Below are 18,623 nucleotides of genomic sequence, written 5' to 3' on the forward strand. Positions count from 1 at the left end.
ATTGAGGTAATGAATATACAGATGATTTGCTTAGAGGTAACTGACCCTGAGCAAGTTGTCTAAAGCCTGTAAATACCAAGGCCAGAGATTAACTGGGCTTTTCCTTGTACATCCTGGAATAAGGTGTGTTTTTCCAGGAAAAGAGGCAGTGGTGTGTCATTCATGGGCACTATTCAATGGCCTGACAGCACAGAAATATTCCATAACTACTTTATAGAGGTCATCTAATCTCCCAAGGACTAATTAAAACTAGATATGTGTAAGTTATTAAAGTTATGACCCAATAGTCTTTTTCCACTAAGTAGCCTGCTGAATCCTTTTTGCTCAGGGGGCCTTGACATCTGCATTACCATTTTCTTCTTCAATTACTACTGATGTAGCTTCAGTAGAGTGAGAATGAATGTCATTCTGCCTTTGAAGCTTTGAAAGTTAATTTGTTTTTAAACTTGAGATTTAAACTCCATGAACCAGAAGTGTCAGAAATAAATATACATTTATATATTCTTGTGAGATGATACAGCTCATCAATGCTGTGCATAAACACGTACGATGAATCCTCAAAAGTGACTGACTTCTCAATTTGCTTCCACATAGTGTCAAACAGAAAAAAAGAACCTAAAACTTTCAGTAATCTAGAGAATGCCAAAACTCAATTACTTTGATATTATAAACAAAGTAACCAAATGAATAAGAAATGTGTCTTTTTTTAAAAAGTATGTTGTCGAATATAAGACAAGTGTGTTGATTTATTTTTAAATTTATATTCATAGAAGACTGCACTTTATATGAAACTGTTTATTTAAGTGATCTCTATTTATGTAATTGTGTGAAAAGAGTCTGATAAATGTAAAGGATAAGAAAGGGCTATCTTCCTCACCCATGATGGATGTGGCTAAACTTGTGTTGAGAATCAGGAAACATTTTTACCAGTACCAACCACTAAGAGTTGGGAACTCATAATGACATCGCTCATCATCTCACTAGAAGATCTAATCATAAACCACATTTTCTAAGAAATGGTTTCTATATTAACAATGTGATATAAAATTATAGTGACCACTAAGACATCTTTTTCTCGGTTAACCTTTTTCAGTAATGAAAATCAGCACAAATCTTAGAAATAGTAAGCATTCAATAAATTTATAATTTGACATCTTAAAATATGCTAGAGATTAAATTTGTTTCTACCAAGAAGTTTTCCATTATAAAAATGGGAAAAATTATTCCCAGTTCAAAATAATCATCTTGTCACACATTAGAAAAATGTTAATATTCCATAAAATGTATTTTATCACTATATAGATTTTTAAGTATAGAATATTTTTGCATGTGTCATTATCATTAATGTCCACCAGGATGGAGTTACAATGTGATTAATTTACATATCTTTCTAAGTATTATCTTTGAATAATATTCATTCATTATCCAAATCTACTTTGAATACCTAGTAAATTCAGGTACTGTTCTAGGTTCAATGGATACAGTAGTAAAAACTACAAAACGCCTATTCCCTATGGACCTTCTACTACATGGGAGGGGAGGCAGACAATATACAGATATCTAGAATGTCAGATGGTGGTAATTGTCTTAAAGACAAATAAAGCAAGGGAAATTAGATTTTAAATAACCATATGAATTGAGATTCATATTTTACATAATGTGGCCAAGAAAAATCTCTCTGATTAGAAGACAAAACCATACAGTAATTTGAGAAGGGAAAAATTCAACCTTAAGAATTATTAATTATAAAAGGGGATTAAGAGCAGCAACTCTCTGAACAGAAAAGCAACCACTTTCTGGAAGGTAGGCCATGAGGAGAAGTGAATACGAGGCGATATTCAGGAGGATAGACGGTGGGGGAAGGGGCCTCCATCTGCCATTTCTGGCAAGTGATAGAGCAGCACAGCACAAAATCGGAACTTACAGAAGTCGGGTCCACTGAGGGACGTCGCTCCAGTGGCTAAGCAGGGGGTGGAACCCTTTCAGGACAGTGTGGTCTCAGGACCCTTGGGGTCACAGAAAGACTGGGGGTGCCTGAGTGCGGCAGAGCTCCCAGGTATCAGAGCAGGGAAGCCAGCTGCAGAGACGGAGCCCAGGTGCAGGCTCTCAGCTCGGGGTTGTCATAAACCGTGATCCGGGGCACAGTCGGGCCACTGCTCCTCCAGCAGGGACCCAACAAGAGGCAGATCCGGGGAGACTCCCCTTCCTCCCCTGGGAGGAGCGGCGCGGGAGGGCACCACAGGGATCTGCTGGGTTTGGAGACTCCACATGGGGTCATGTGCCAGAGAAAGAAATGCTCAGTCACAGGCCGGGTGAGCAAGGAATGCGGCCGGAGACCGGGGGAGACGGGAGTGACTGACTGCTTTTCTCTGGGGGCGCACTGAGGAGCAGGGCCCCGAGTTCTCAGCTCCTCCGGCCGAAGATTGGGAGGCCGCCATTTTCACTCTTGTCCTCCAAAGCTGTATGGAAAGCTTGCAGGGAACAAAAGCTCCCGAGAGCAAACCCCAGCAGATTACTTAGCCCGGACTGGCAAGGGCGGGACAAATCCACCTCCAGCAAAGACATTTGGGAACCATGGCAACAGGCCCCTCCCCCAGAAGATCAGCGAGAACAGCCAGGCAAGACCAAGTTTACCGAACAATGAGAACGGTAGAACTCCAGTGCTACGGGAATACTGCACATAGAATTCATGGCTTTTTTCCCATGATTCTTTAGTCTTTCAAAGTTAATTTTTTTTAATTTTCTTTTTTTTTAATTTTTCTTTTTCCCTTTTTCAACCAACATCTTATCAATCCCTTTTTTAAAAATCTTTTTTATTTTTCATTTTTAGAGTCATATTCTAACCCTTCATAGTAGTTACCCTTATTTTTGGTATATATATATATATATATATATATATATATATATAAGTTGTTCTCTCTTTAAAATTTTGGGATACAGTTTCTTCTAACAGACCAAATATACCCTAAATCTCTAGTATATGGCTTTGTTCTAGTCTCCTGCCTGATCACATTCTCACCTTTTTTTTTTAATTTCTCTTCTTTTTTTCTTTCAACCAAATTCTTATCAATTCCTTTTATAAAATCTTTTATTTTTTATTTTTTTATTATGTTAAACACCATACATTACATCATTAGTTTCTCATGTAGCGTTCCATGATTCATTGTGTGCGTATAACACCCAGTGCTCCATTCAGTACATGCCCTCTTTAATACCCATCACCAGGCTAACATATCCCCCCAGCCCCCTCCCCTCTAGAACCCTCAGTTTGTTTCTCAATGTCCATAGTCTCTCATCGTTCGTATCCCCCTTTGATTCCCCCCTTCATTTTTCCCTTCCTACTATTTTCTTTTTTTTCTTTAACATATAATGTACTATTTGTTTCAGAGGTAAAGATCTGTGATTCAACAGTCTTACACAGTTAACAGCACTCATCATAGCAAATACCCTCCCCAATGTCTATAACCCAGCCACCGATCCCTCCCACCCCTCACAACTCCAGCAACCCTCAGTTTGTTTCCTGAGATTAAGAATTCCTCATATCAGTGACATCATATGATACATGTCTTTCTCTGATTGACTTATTTCACAAACTATAATACCCTCCAGTTCAATTTTCATCTTTGCAGTCATATTCCATCCCGTCATTGTATTTACCTTTATTTTTGTACATCTATAAGCTTTTCTATCTTTAAATTTTGGGAGGCAGTTTCTTCTAACAGACCAAAATACGCCCAAAATCTAGTGTGTGGCACTGATCTACGCAACAGCCTGATCATATTTGATCATATTCTTTTTTTTTTTCTTTATCTTTTTCTTTTTCCTTTTCTTTTTTCTTTCTTTCCCTTTCTTTCCCCCCGGCTTCAGGTCTCTTCTGATTTATTTAGTGTATATTTTTATGGGGTCATTGTTAGCCTGTTAGCATTATTTTCTCTCATTCATTTATTCTCCTCTGGACAAAAGGACAAGATGGAAAAAATCACCTCAAAAAAAGAACAATAGGCAACACTGACTGCCAGGGACCTAATCAATACAGACATTAGTAAGCTGTCAGAACTAGAGTTGAGAATGATCATTATAAAGAAACTAGCTGGGCTTGAAAAAAGCATGGAAGATATTAGAGAAACCCTTTCTGGAGAAATAAAAGAACTAAAATCTAACAAAGTCGAAATCAAAAAGGCTATTAATGAGGTGCAATCAAAAATGGAGGCTCTAATTGCTAGGATAAATGAGGCAGAAGAGAGAATTAGTGATATAGAAGACCAAATGATGGAAAATAAAGAAGCTGAAAAAAAGAGAGACAAACAACTACTGGATCAGAAGGGCAGAATTCGAGAGATAAGTGATACTATAAGATGAAACAATATTAGAATAATTGGGAACCCAGAAGAAGAAGAAAGAGAGAGAAGGGCAGAAGGTATATTGGAGCAAATTATAGCAGAGAACTTCCCTAATTTGGGGAAGGAAACAGGCATCGAAATCCAGGAGGCACAGAGGACCCCTCTCAAAATCAATAAAAATAGATCAACACCCCAAAATCTAATAGTAAAACTTACAAGTCTCAAAGACAAAGAGAAAATCCTGAAAGCAGTTCAGGACAAGAGATCTGTAACCTACTATGGCAGAAACATTACATTGGCAACAGACCTATCCACAGAGACCTGGCAGGGCAGAAAGAACTGGCATGATATATTCAGAGCACTAAATGAGAAAAATATGCAGCCAAGCATACTATATCCAGCTAGGCTGTCATTGAAAATTGAAGGAGAGATAAAAAGCTTCCAGGACTAACAAAAACTAAAGGAATTTGCAAACACGAAACCAGCCCTACAAGAAATCTTGAAAGGGGTCCTCTAAGCAAAGACAGAGCCTAAAAGTAACATAGACCAGAAAGGAACAGACAATGTATAGTAACAGACACCTTATAGGCAATACAATGGCACTAAATTCATATCTTTCAACAGTTACCCTGAATGTAAATGGGCTAAATGACCCAGTCAAAAGACACAGGGTATCAGATTGGATAAAAAAAACAAGACCCATCAATATGCTGTTTGCAAGAGACTCATGTTAGACAAAGACACCTCCAGATTTAAAGTGAGGGGGTGGAAAACCATTTACCATGCTAATGGACATCAAAAGAAAGCTGGGGTAGCAATCCTTATATCAGACAAATTAGATTTTAAACCAAAGACTATAATAAGAGATGAGGAAGGACACTATATCCTACTTAAAGGGTCCATCCAACAAGAAGATCTAACAATTATAAATATCTATGCCCCTAACATGGGAGCAGCAAATTATATAAGCCAATTAATAACAAAAGCAACAAAACACATCGACAACACAATAATAGTAGGGGACTTGAACACACCCCTCACTGAAACGGACAGATCATCTAAGCAAAAGCCCAACAAGGAAATAAAGACTTTAAAAGACACATTGGACCAAATGGACTTCACAGATATATTCAGAACATTCTATCCCAAAGCAACAGAAGACAATTCTTCTCTAGTGCCCATGGAACATTCTCCAGAATAGATAACATCCTGGGTCACAAATCAGGTCTCAACCAGTACCAAAAGATTGGGATTATTCCCTGCATCTTTTCAGGCCACAATGCTTTGAAACTAGAACTCAGTCACAAGAGGAAAGTAGGAAAGAATTCAAATACATGGAAGCTAAAGAGCATCCTACTAAAGAATGAATGGGTCAACCAGGAAATTAAAGAAGAATTTAAAAAACTCATGGAAACCAATAAAAATGAAAACACAACTGTTCAAAATCTTTGGGATGTAGCAAAGGCAGTCCTAAGAGGAAAGTATATAGCAATACAAGCCTTTCCCAAGAAACAAGAAAGGTCTCAAATACACAACCTAACCCTATACCTAAAGGACCTGGAGAAAGAACAACAAATAAAGCCTAAACCCAGCAGAAGAAATAATAAAGATCAGAGCAGAAATCAATGAAATAGAAACCAAAAGAACAGTAGAACAGATCAACAAAACTGGGGGTTGATTCTTTGAAAGAATTAACAAGATTGATAAACTCCTGGCCAGACTTATCAAAAAGAAAAGAGAAAGGACCCAAATAAATAAAATCATGAATGAAAGAGGAGAGATCACAACCAACACCAAAGAAATACAATTATAAGAACATATTATGAGCAACTACATGCCAGCAAATTAGACAATCTGGAAGAAATGGATGCTTTCTTAGAGACATATAAACTACCAAGACTGAAACAGGAGGAAATAGAAATAGAAGTACATAACCAGGAAGGAAATTGAAGCAGTAATCAAAAATCTCCCAACAAACAAGAGCCCAGGGCCAGATGGCTTCCCAGGGAAATTCTACCAAACTTTTAAAGAAGATTTAATACTTATTCTTCTGAAACTGTTCCAAAAAATAGAAATCGAAGGAAAACTTCCAAACTCATTGTATGAGGCCACCATTACCTTGATCCCAAAACTGACAAAGACCCCATCAGAAAGGAGAACTACAGACCAATATCCCTGATGAACATGGATGCAAAAATTCTCACCAAAATATTAACCAATAGGATCCAACAGTACATTAAAAGGATTATTCACCACGACCAAGTGGGATTTATCCCTGGGCTGCAAGGTTGGTTCAACATCCGTAACTCAATCAATGTGATACAGTACATTACTAAAAGAAAGAACAAGAACCGTATGATCCTTCAATAGATGCAGAAAAAGCATTTGACAAAGTACAGCATCCTTTCTTGATCAAAACTCGTCAGAATATAGGGATAGAGTGTACATACCTCAATATCATAAAAACCATTTATGAAAAACCCACAGCAAATATCATTCTCAGTGGGGAAAAACTGAGAGCTTTCCCCCTAAGTCAGGAACATGGCAGGAATGTCCACTATCACCACTGCTATTCAACATAGTATTAGAAGTCCTAGCCACAGCAATCAGACAACAAAAAGAAATAAAAGGCATCTGAATCGGCAAAGAAGAAGTCAAACTCACTCTTTGTAGATGATATGATACTTTATGTGGAAAACCCAAAAGACTCCACCCCAAAGCTGCTAGAACTCATACAGGAATTCAGTAAAGTGGCAGGATATAAAATCAATGCACAGAAATCAGTGGCATTCCTATACACCAACAACAAGAGAGAAGAAAGAGAAATTAAGGAGTCAATTGAATTTACAATTGCACCCAAAACCATAAGATACCTAGGAATAAAACTAACCAAAGAGGCAAAGAATCTGTACTCAGAAAACTATAAAATACTCATGAAAGAAATTGAGGAAGACACAAAGAAATGGAAAAATGTTCCATGCTCATGGATTGGAAGAATAAATATTGTGAAGATGTCAATGCTACCTAGAGCAATCTACACATTTAATGCAATCCCCATCAAAATACCATCCACTTTTTTCAAAGAAATGGAACAAATAATCCTAAAATTTGTATGGAACCAGAAAAGACCCCAAATAGCCAGAGGAATGTTGAAAAAGAAAAGCAAAGCCGGCGGCATCACAATTCCAGACTTCCAGCTCTATTACAAAGCTGTCATCATAAAGACAGTATGGTACTGTCACAAAAACAGACACATAGATCAATGGAACAGAATAGAGAGCCCAGAAATGGACCCTCAACTCTATGGTCAACTAATCTTTGACAAAGCAGGAAAGAATGTCCAATGGAAAAAAGACAGTCTCTTCAACAAATGGTGTTGGGAAAATTGGATAGCCCCATACAGAAGAATGAAACTGGACCATTTCCTTATACCACACACAAAAAGAGACTCCAAATGGTTGAAAGACCGAAATATGAGACAGGAGTCCATCAAAATCCTAAAGGAGAACACAAGCAGCAACCTCTTTCATCTCAGCCACAGCAACTTCTTCCTAGAAACATCACCAAAGGTAAGGGAAGCAAGGGCAAAAAGGAACTATTGGGACTTCATCAAGATAAAAAGCTTTTGCACAGCAAAAGAAACAGTCAACAAAACCAAAATACAACTGACATGATGGGAGAAGATATTTGCAAATGACATATCAGATAAAGGACTAGTATCCAAAATCTACAAAGAACTTATCAAACTCAACACCCAAAGAACAAATATTCCAATCAAGAAATGGTCTGAAGACATGAACAGACATATTTCCAAAGAAGACATCCAAATGGCCAACAGACACATGAAAAAGTGCTCAACCTCGCTCGACATCAGGGAAATACAAATCAAAACCTCAATGAGATACCACCTCACACCAGTCAGAATGGCTAAAATTAACAATCAGGAAATGACAGATGTTGGTGGGGATGCAGAGAAATGGGAACCCTCCTACACTTTTGGTGGGAATGCAAGCTGGTGCAGCCACTCTGGAAAACAGTATGGAGGTTCCTCAAAAAGTTGAAAATAGAGGTACCATATGACCCAGCAATTGCACTACTGGGTATTTACCCCAAAGATAAAAATGTAGGGATCTGAAGGGGTATGTGCACCCCAATGTTTATAGCAGCAATGTCCACAATAGCCAAACTATGGAAAGAGCCAAGATGTCCATTGACAGATGAATGGATAAAGAAGAAGTGGCATATATATATACAATGGAATATTATGTAGCCATCAAAGGGAATGAAATCCTGCCATTTGCAACAACATGGATGGAACTGGAGGGTATTATGCTGAGCGAAATAAGTCAATCAGAGAAATACCTGTATCATATGATCTCACTGATATGAGGAATTCTTAATCTCAGGAAACAAAGTGAGGATTGCTGGAGTGGTGGGGGGTGGGAGGGATGGGGTGGCTGGGTGATAGACATTGGGGAGGGTATGTGCTATGGTGAGTGCTGTGAATTGTGTAAGACTTTTGAATCACAGACCTTTACCTCTGAAACAAATAATACATTATATGTTAACGAAAAAGAAGATAGTAGGAAGGGAAAAATGAAGGGGGGGAAATCAGAGGGGGAGACGAACCATGAGAGACTATGGACTCTGAGAAACAAACTGAGAGTTCTAGAGGGGAGGAGGGTGGAGGGATGGGTTAGCCTGGTGATGGTTATTAAAGAGGGCACATACCGAATGAAGCACTGGGTGTTATATGCAAACAATGAATCATGGAACACTACATCAAAAACTAATGATGTATGGTGATTAACATAACATAATAAAATTTTAAAAATTAGCAATAAAAAAGGGGATTAAAGCAATGAGGAATTAGTGGCTAGGAAGTAAAGGAAACTAAAGAATATAGGGATTATAGATGTTAGGAGCAGCCACTTGGCCTCTAAGACTGAGATGGAGCACAAAACGAAGAGGCCTCTCCCTCCTCACCCAGGGCCCAGATCCAGTCCATGTTGGACAGGACATGGCTATGGCTCAATGGATGGCAAATGGATCACTCTGGTGCCACACCAGTGGAACTTCCTTGAAATCTGTCCTCTAGGGTGCTGGGGAAAACTATTCATTGAGACATGCCTCACCAAAGATATTTTACTACAAAAGCACCTTAGGGGAGTTCAGGGGGAAGTTGCTTGCTGCTGAGTGGTGCTGGCCTCCATGCTGGTGTAGTGGAGATGCCACATGTGCTATGCAAGCTCCATGCTTTCTCATATAGAACAATAGACCCAGGAAGCACACAAGCATCAGGAAGAAGATAGCAGAGTACACCAGAACTAAGGACCTCCATGGAGCACCATGAGTACAGATTTTTAGCTGGACAAGGGAAAGTAGTTAGAGGGACAAGATCCATTTTCACAGTTCAGACAATAAATGATGATTTGGAACACAGAGGAAATAAATAATTCATGATACATGTCAGAGAGTGAGGGAAAGCAGAGAACCTGAAGGAAATAAGGGAGCAGGTCATGCAAATACTAGGTTAAGAGCATTCTAGAGAAATGAAACTGGTGCAAAAGGCCTGGCTCCATAGCATGCCCCACATGTTGCAAAGTAACAAGGATGCTAGTTTGTCTGGAGCAGACAAAGGGAAGAGGTAGGTATAAAGCATGTTGGTAAAGCACCAGGAACAGAAGTATGGCCAAATACAGACTATCTTTTACTTTCACTGAATTGGAAAGCAATGAAACAGTTTTGAAAAGAGAATTAATATGATCTTTATTTATTGGTAAGGATAATTCTGGTTGTTTTGTTGAACATAGAGAATAAAAGTCAAAAATAAAATAGACACATGTTATAAGTCTATTATAGCAATCCAAGGAGAGTTACTGGTTAACTTGCCTAAAATGTTAATGGTAGAAATGGTAATCAGTGGTCAATATCACACACACACCCACAAACACATACACAGATTTAGAGACAGAGATATTGCATTGTATAAAAGAAAATAAATGCTAAAGAGGACTAAGTTTTGGTCTGAAAAAATAGATTTGTCATTTCTGAGTTGGAAAAGACGTCATAAAAACCATGCTTTAGATGAAAATCGGGAGATCTTTTTTGGATACTTCATGTTTTAGATGTCCTTTTTAGATCTGGGTGGAGACATCCCATGGACTTTTGCCTATACTGATACAGAGCTCACAGAAGAAGTATGGAGTAGAGGTAATATTTGAGACTCATCGGCATGAGATGGTATTTAAAAGTCATCCAAATGAATGGTAACACATATGGTAAGAATATAGTCAGAGGAATCAGAACTGAGCTCTAACTTCAGAGAGGTGAGGAGAAATCAGTAAAAATAATAGAAAAAATGGGCAGTAAAGAAGAAAATCAAAACAAAGTGGAAACTAATGAAGAAAATATTTTAAGAAGGAGTGATCAACTGTGATAAAAAATCCTTACAGGTCCAGTAAAATATGTCCTAATAACTGACCATTGGATTTAACAATATTATGATCACAGGTGATCTTTAGAAGATTATTTGGATAAACATGAGGTGTGGAAAGGTTGATTTTGAGGTAAATAACAGGGATAAGAATACACTGATGATAGTAATTCCACAACTGTTTAACGGTAAAGAGGATAAATAGCTCTGGATTCTACTGATGTACCATGAGAGATAAAATAGGTAAATAAGAAAGGATGGATTCAAAGTGAAGGCAGAGATGGGATGCCTGAGTGGCTCAGTCGGTTATGCACTTGACTCTTGATTTCGGCTCAGGACATGATTCCAGGATCATGAGATTGAGGCCTACATCAGGCTCTGTGCTCAGCATGGAGCCTGCTTAAGATTCTCTTTTCTCCTTCTGTCCCTCCCTGCTTGCACATTCTCCCTCTCTATCAAAAAGAAGAAAGAAAGAAAAAGAAAGAAAAAAAGAAAGAAAGAAAGAAAGAAAGAAAGAAAAAGAAAGGAAGGAAGAAAAAGAAAGGAAGGAAGGAAGGAAGGAAGGAAGAAAGGAAGAAAGTGGAGGTAGAGGAGGAAATAAAGATGATTGAATCATGGACTGAAGGTCCCAGTGTACTCAAATCTTTGAAATCAGAGGAAACGAGGGATGATCTGGAAAGATAAATTATACTGGTTGAAAGGAGAAATACCAGAAATTAATATTATGGAGAAACTGACATTATGCAGTTGTAGGTAATCAGGGCAGAAGATATAATCATTATATGAGAGTACATCAAGAACTGAGGAGTTCATATATTAATAGACTCATCAATGGTGTTATTGAAACAAACACAAATTATGAAAAAATAAGTTTTGAGATATGGAATCTAAAATTTTCAAATAATGAGGTTGTTGACTACATGCTTTGCATATAATTATATAAAAGAGTGGTATAATTAATGTCATGAATCATGGATTTCTCTGGATGTGAAGAATGAGAATCAACATTTTTAATATGTATCTTAAATGATTAATATATAAACCAATGGTCTTCTAGTATACATACTTCTGTTGTAATTGCTGAATTAATCTAAATCAATCAGCAAAATATGGGGGATGAATGTGGTTTTAAGACATAACTATTTAATGTCATAGGCATACAGACACTGATACACAAACATACAACAAAAATGAAGTTCCTTTGTTGTTGTAGAATCAATTTCGCATTTGTTCTAGTTTCTCAGGAAAGTTAAATGCCATCAAAATGTTTAGTAGAAATGAAAACAAAATGAGGGAAGTGCGATTCTGTGACAGAATTTTTTCCTAAAATGACATTTGGGTTTGCATTTGCTAAACTTCTTCCTTTTAGAATCTTAAATCCAAAATACATTTCTTTTTTCTGCCATTGACTTGGAAACATAAGAATTAGCTGATGGCACATAAATATAACCCAAACTCTAATACACATAAAGTCACTTTTAGAATGAAAATGCCAAATTCTTATTATTAGAAAACATACATTTTCATAATTGTGAATTTAATATAATGTTTTTTCTTCTTCATGAAGATTAATATAAATAATATTAGCTACCAAACAATGAAAAGTATGCAATGCACAGGCATATTTTATCTTCTTTAACAATGAGATAATTGAGACCCAGGATCCAGACTTTCTGGATTGAAATTCCGTTTGTCACTTATTAAGTCATATCAGGTAGTTCCTTGTCTTGCTTCAGTTTTGTCTTCCATAAAATGGAAATAACAACTGTTATCTATGTCATTGAGTTGTTACAAGGAAGGAGTTAAAACACTTAGATTGCTTGCAATAACAATACTGTTAATTATTATTCATTAGTATTAATCTTCACAGCAGCTTTGCCAGTTAGGTATTTATTTTCTACTTTTTAAATATTGTGAGTGGCAGAAATAACTTAACCTTATATTCAAAGAATCTGTGTCACTTGAATATTATATGTATATATACACACATATGTATATACACATTTATGTAAATACCATCACAAAACTGTAAGTGACAGAGCCAAGATTCAAATTCACATTCTGCCTGACTCCATCTCTGCTCTTTTTACTGTACCACTGCAATCACATTGTCCCTCATTCATAATATAATGTCACTTAAATTGCAGCTCAGATCTGAAAAATAAAATCATTGTCTTCTGTTTAGGCAATTGTAAGATCGTGAAGAAAATTCTAGAAAAATTAAAAAAATAAAAAGAATATCATAAGATGTGCAAATTTAGAAATCTCAATGTGTGATATTTAAATTGGGAACAGATGGCACATATATGTTAATAAGTTTTAAATACTACATAGTGTTATTGAAGTTGGTGGATTGAGGTGCCAGTTAATCTTTGATTTATGATATGAGGAGGACATAAGGTCCTAAAAAGTAAACGGGTGAAAAAAAAAAAAACTATTAAAAGCTCAATAGTTTTGTTTTTTTTTAAAAGATTTTATTTATTCACTTGAGACACAGAGATACAGAGAGGGAGAGAGAGAGCATGAGCAGGGAGAGAGGCAGAGGGAGGAGGAGAAGCAGGCTCCCTGCTGAGCCAGGAGCCTGATGTGGGGCTCGATCCCAGGACCCTGGGATCATGACCTGAGCCGAAGGCAGATGCTTAACCATCTGAGCCACCCAGGCGCCCCAAAAGCTCAATCGTTTTAAAGCAAGTTTTTAGGAATGTATCAATTAAAAAGAATCTACAAAATTGTATTCAAAGGGGGAAACTAAATTCAAATTAAAAAAAAAAATTCGGTATAATGCTTGAAGATCTCAATGTACATCTAAATTTAAGAAGTATTCTTTTTTTAAATATTTTATTTACTTATTTGAGAGAGCACAAGCGAGCTAGAGAGAGAGAGAGAGAGAAAGAGCATGAGCGGGGGGGAGGGGCAGAGGGAGAAGCAGAAGCAGGTTCCCCGCTGAGCAGGGAGCCTGACAGAGAGCTCCATCCCAGGACCCTGGGATCATGACCTGAGTTGAAGGCAGATGCTTAAACGACTGACCCACCCAGGTGCTCCTTAAGAAGTATTCTTACGTTTTAAAAATAAGTGGTTTTTAAATAAATAAGTAAATACAGAAATATAGGTAAATTAAATAAATAAATATGAAAATATTCCTCTGGGAAAATAATCATTAATTTGACACAACAGAGCTAATATATTCCAAAATTCAACCTCTTTTTGAATGATAAGCAATAGTAATAAGAATGTGTTAGAATCAGAAATAGAGGACAGTAATTTAACCACATGATATGGTAAATCATTTTTTTAATACAATAGCGATAAACCCCCAACAGATTCTAATACTTAGTTTAATGGTATATAATAATATACAGTATGCATAAAGAATAAGAGCAGCATTTTCATAAAATCTTGAGTATTTCTTATCTATTACTTGAAAAACAACAGAAAATTTTCAGGTTTATTACCACCTGTCATAGACTTTTGAAAAGAACAGCATTTTATAGCCCAGATACCTACTGGTTTTTAACAAGTTGTAATTCTTTCAATTATAATAAAAATAAAGTATTTTGATAATATTTAAATATTTATGTAGTACAAAACAAACTCTGATAAACATGCTATTTATACTGTGACTATGTTCATTATTTATACTCACTATTCTTATTTGCAATTTAACATCAAAAGAAGCCAACATTATCTTGTTGGAAATTTAATCCTTGAAAGTAAGCTAGTGAATCTCATCGCTGGATTTCCTCTGGTTTCTCCTCAAATAAGAGAATGGTATACATAGAGATGAGAACTAAAGAAATGAAGCCAGGATTTCTGCTCCTGCCAGGATGGCAGATTATATAGTGTTGAAGTCCTTCCCATTCAACTACAGCTAAAAATTTCATGAAACAAAATGTCTTTTGTTACTGAGTCTTTACAAAGTAAGACGAAGCTCTTAGGGGACAAGCAAATGAATTAAGAGCAGTGAGCATTAGCTTGAACATAAATGATATTATTTACGTAATAGATGGACTTATTTTTGTGCCATTGACAAGGCAGGAGAGGCAAACTTGAGACTAATGTTTAAACTTGAGAGCCAGCTTGATCAAAGTATAAGATTTATAATAATTAAGTAATTTTGTTTTATGAATATAACACATTCATAAGATAGGTTTTCCAAGTGCTCTTGCATTTGTCTCTGAGCTCTTTATTCTCTTTTATCAGTCTATTTGTTCTTTGATATGAAAATTTGAACTATTCTTATTATTTGCATCTGCCTATCCACAAGCAAGTCTCACAAATATACACAGGTGAGATTCTAAGACTCGATAATAATGTCCACTCTCCAAAATTAACATTGACTCTTGTGCAAATCCCTTCATATGTGATTCAGGAATGTGTAATTAACACATTAATTTATATGCAGATAATCATCTAAATGCCAAAACCTTTTTTAATTCAACACATTTTATCTGACTTTCAAATAAGAAGAGACATATGGCTCTAGATGTATATTAAACTCCATAAAATGAGAAGCATTGGAACAATTTCAAAGACATTTTAACTCTTTTGAAGACATATACACCACCGTCTCTTTATTATGAACAGAAGACAAGGCTAGGATGTTAATTTAATTTTGTTTACCAATCAGAATTTTATTTAAGCACTGAAAGTGATTTATAAATTAGTTCAGACAACTCTTCACACTTAAACATTTTTAAGATTAGACAAAGGCACAAAGATGTGTATCAATCAATGCCACGGTACTAATCACTGCTCTTCCCTCTCTGGTCCCATCACTACTGCAGATGCTGAGTCCATAATTTGTAAGCTCAGCCTCCGCCAGTTTCACAGCCAGTTCTGAATATGTCTGGCATTAAATTAGGCTTGGGATATATCTGGCCTATAATGAGGCATCTGGAGGTTCACCAGTATTTTTCTAACTTTGGAGATGTTAAAGAAACTATTACCCATGACATTTGTTAAAACAACAAGACTGACTTTATTCAGGGAGCCTGCCGTACTAGATAAGGGACCTACTACAATACAGTTTTGAATATATAGGGGCGAAGACTGGGCTCAACTCTGATTTCCTTTCTCAACAAGGAAGAATAGGAATTTATAGCCAAGGAGCAGGGTTATGGCATGTGGTGGTCAGTGGATGGAGAATTACTAAGAGGAGACATCAGGGCTAAGGGGGGGAATTCTGGCTAAACCCATCTAACAGGATCCTTACCGAATGCCAGAGTGATCCTGCATCACCAGGCAGATGGTTGGGGATGAGAAATTTGGTCAGAAATCCAGGGTAATTAGATATTGTGAGTGGGGTATTCTGGCTAAACTGACTTAGCAGGATTCTTACTAAAATTGGGCTCTTAAAGACATGCCTAAGGACGGGGCCTCTTGGAAAAGGAGCTCAGAGGAACCTGACTAGAGTTTGATCAAGGAGAAAATCTTTTTCTGAGAGGAAAAGATCAATTTCATTCTGAGCTATTATCTCCTTAGAAATTCAATTTCTAATTACACTATTTCTTAAAATGTCAATAATTTGGACTATGATGAAAGATGCAATAGAAATAAATAAATCACTATATCTCTTCAACCTGGCAGAAAAATAACAGTTGTTCATTCACTTTATCTTGTGGTTAACTATTCTTCACCTGTCACATTCATTTTATATTGTTCAAATCACCAAATAGAACTGTATTTCAAATTTGGATCATTCTCTCCAATATGTAGTTTAATTATCTGAAAATGGAGGAGAAAAAAACACAAAAGTGATACAGAGCTTAGTCTTTAAGTATGATATATATCATCAAAGGGCAGCAAGGGTGGAAACAGTAAGAAGAATTAGAAAATAACTTAAAATATGAATACTGCAGAGTTTGATATTGACTTTACTCAACAAGAAGAATTTGTAGTATGCCTATTTTATTAGTAAACAGAAAATAATCCTTAGTGTTGCAGAAACTATACTATAGTAAGAGGAAAGATACAAGAATCTCTTACATACAAACATACAGAAAGTGATTGGTATGTTAGAAGGATATAGTATCTGGGTATGTTTTTCAGCTGGAGGGGTTGTTTGATTATAGTGTGTGGGGGGGTGCTGTTTGCAGCATTAAATATAGTGGTTAAGAAGGACAAAATTGAGAAAATAACATTTTCTCAAAGGTTTGCAGAAAGGCTCCACTAAAAAAGAGAACTAGAGGCCAATATCCCTGATGAACACAGATGCCAAAATTCTCATTGAAGTACTAGCAAACTGACTCCAACATGAATTAAAAAAGTCATTCACCACAATTAAGTGGGATTTATTCCTGGGATGTAAGGTGGTTCAATGTTAGCAAATCAATCAACATGATACATCACATTAATAAAAGAAAGGATAAGAACCATATGACCCTTTCAATAGATGCAGAAAAAGCATTTGACAAAATACAGTACCCATTCATGATAAAAAATCCTCAACAAAGTAGGGTTAGAGGGAAGATACCTCAACATATGGCCATATATGAAAAACCCACAGCTAATATCATCCTCAATGGGGAAAAACTGAGAGCTTTTCTTCTACAGTCAGGAATAAGACAGGGATGTCCACTCTCACCACTGTTATTCAACATCATAATGGAATTCCAAGCCACAGCAATCAGACAACAAAAAGAAATAAAAGGCATCCAAATTGTCAAGGAAGAAGTAAAACTTTCACTACTTACAGATGACATGATAACCTATACCAAGAAACTGCTAGAACTGATAAAACAAATTCAGTAAAATTTCAGGATACAAAATCAACATACAGAAATCTGTTGCATTTCTATCCACCAACAATAAAGCAGCAGAAAGATAATTTAAGGAATCAATCCCATTTATAATAGCACCATAACAATAAGATACCTAGGAATAAACCTAACCAAAGATGTGAAAGACTTGTACTCTGAAAACTATAAAACAACGATGAAAGAAATTGAAGATGACACAAAGAAATAGAAAGACATTCCATGCTCGTGGATTGGAAAAACAAATATTGTTAAAATGTCTATACTACCCAAAGCAATCACACATTTAATGCAATCCCTATCAAAATACCAACATTTTTGACAGAGCTAGAGCAAACAGTCCTAAAATTTGTATGGAACTACAAAAGATCCCAAGTTGCAAAAGCAACCTTGAAAAAGCAAAGCAAAGCTGGAGGTATCACAGTTCCAGGCTTCAAGTTATATTATAAAACTGTAGTAACCAAAATTGTATGGTACTGGCACAAAAACAGACATATAGATAGATATAACAGAATAAAAGTCACAACTATATGGTCAATTAATCTTCAACAAAGCAGAAAAGAATATCCAATGTGAAAAAGTCTCTTCAACAAATGGTATTGAGAAAACTGGACAGCAACATGCAAAAGAATAGAACCACTTTTGGACCACTTTTGTACCTCATATATAAAAATAAATTCAAAATAGACGAAAGACGTAAATATGAGACCTGAAACTATAAAATCCTAGAGGAGAACAACAGGCAGGAACCACTTTGATATTGGCTGTGGCAACTTCTTTCTAGATATGTCTCCTGAGGCAAGGGAAACAAAAGCAAAAATAACCTACTGGGATGGCACCAAAACAAAAAGCTTCTGCACAGAAGAGGAAATAAACAAAACTAAAGGCAAACTACTGAAGGGAAGAAGATATTTGCAAATGATATATCTGATAAAGGGTTAATTTCCAAAATATGTAAAGAACTTAAAGAACCCAACACCCTAAAAAACAAGTAATCCAGTTAAAAAATGGGCAGAAGACATGGATAGAAAATTTTCCAAAGACATATAGATGGCCACAGGAAGAGATGCTCAACTCACTGATCATCAGGGA

Source organism: Mirounga angustirostris, unplaced genomic scaffold, assembly GCF_029215605.1.
Source record: "Mirounga angustirostris isolate CCGP_5_RB_7025 unplaced genomic scaffold, mMirAng1.0.hap1 SCAF_6, whole genome shotgun sequence".
Taxonomy (NCBI): domain Eukaryota; kingdom Metazoa; phylum Chordata; class Mammalia; order Carnivora; family Phocidae; genus Mirounga; species Mirounga angustirostris.